General features: G+C 48.2%; 1 protein-coding gene across 1 annotated transcript in view; it reads right to left on the reverse strand.

The window, feature by feature from the left end:
* Positions 1–205, reverse strand: part of Cfap161 (cilia and flagella associated protein 161) — a 28,760-nt gene extending 28,555 nt beyond the window's left edge. The window contains exon 1 of the mRNA XM_010621189.3: positions 41–205. The gene's annotated coding sequence lies outside the window, so the exon portion shown is untranslated. The remainder of the gene's footprint in view (positions 1–40) is intronic.
* Positions 206–1,370: the final 1,165 nt, after the last annotated feature.

Here is a 1,370-nt window from a genome sequence, read left to right on the forward strand (position 1 = left end):
ATATATATCTAGCCCCAACAGGATCCTTCCCATGTCTTACCTGCCAATGAAGTTCAGTTCCTAATGTTTTTCTCAGATGCGGAGGATGCTCTTCAGCTGTAGGTGGCTGCTCAGGTTTCTGTGTACCTGGGCCCCTGTTACACTGCTGGGAGAACAGTAGCAAATAGTCAGTTGGCATTCTGGGCCTGCTTCACGATGACTTTGTGTTAACTATTCCAGGATGTCAGCATAATTTTAAAGAAGATGTGTGGGCTGGGGATTTAGCTCAGCGGTGCCACCACCTGCCTCGAAAGAGCAAAGTCCTGAGTTCAATCCCCAGCACCAAAAAAGAAAAGAACTGGGAAGGATGCTTCATTTTATCTTTGCAAGCCTTTTTTGAACAATTTTCTCCACTAGAGCAGGTCTTCCTCCTCCACCTGTGCCTGCAAACATTCTTTCCATCCTTCTCAGTCCACTGGAGGGGACTGTCCAACCTGGAAGCCTTCCTGTCCTGCTGTCTCCTGAAGAATCAGTGTCCATTTCCTGAACGCTTCTGGCCTTTTCTGTTCCCTTCTTTCAACGCTGACCCTAAGCCCTCCTCACATTTACGCTGTTTCCACACCAGCATATCCCTCACATGCTTCCTGGACCAACTATAAGCAGCTCGCTGTCTCACACGGCACCAGGACAGGGCCCAATCTGTGACACACGCATGCATTTGTGTACACAGATTCATCTGGGGGGAAATTATCCTATTTCCCAAAAGGATGAAAAAAAAAAAAAACCACTGAGAACAGAACACAACTCAGGGAAGAGCAAGAATGGAAGCAGAGCTGGCTGTCTCAAGGCACCTGGAATGTGTTGTTTACTACAACAGAGGGCTGAATTTATCTCTGGGTTTCCTGGCTGAAAGGGAAACGTGCTGGCTCCTGTGCTTCTCATTGTACAATGACTCTGGAATCGGAACGGAAAGAGCAATTTTTCCTGGCACCATGTTCAAGGAGAAACTTATCGAGTGGTCTTTACGTAACAAGCATGAGGTAACCCAAAGGAGCGGCATCTCTGCCGGGAGGTTGCAAAAGGCCACAGATGTCTTCTCAGGGGCAATTCCTGTGTCTGACTGCAGTTCAGAGAGAAGGGATTTCTGTACAGCAACAAGACCGCATGGCCCATTTCCAGAGCTTACTCTATGCTTGTGAAAGTCTTGAGAATCTGAAGGAAGGAAAAGTCACCATGAGTCTGTTTAATATGAGACCTCAAAGATCCCCTTGGGCCCTCCTGAAGGATCTTGGGAGCCAACTTGCAACCACATAGGCTGACAGAGCAGGGAGAAAGCAGGAAGCTGGGACTGGATCATATAGCACAAGCCAATGCCAGGTGGGCAGCACACA

Source organism: Fukomys damarensis, unplaced genomic scaffold, assembly GCF_012274545.1.
Source record: "Fukomys damarensis isolate Sample0158 unplaced genomic scaffold, DMR_v1.0_HiC HiC_scaffold_7, whole genome shotgun sequence".
NCBI classification, from domain to species: domain Eukaryota; kingdom Metazoa; phylum Chordata; class Mammalia; order Rodentia; family Bathyergidae; genus Fukomys; species Fukomys damarensis.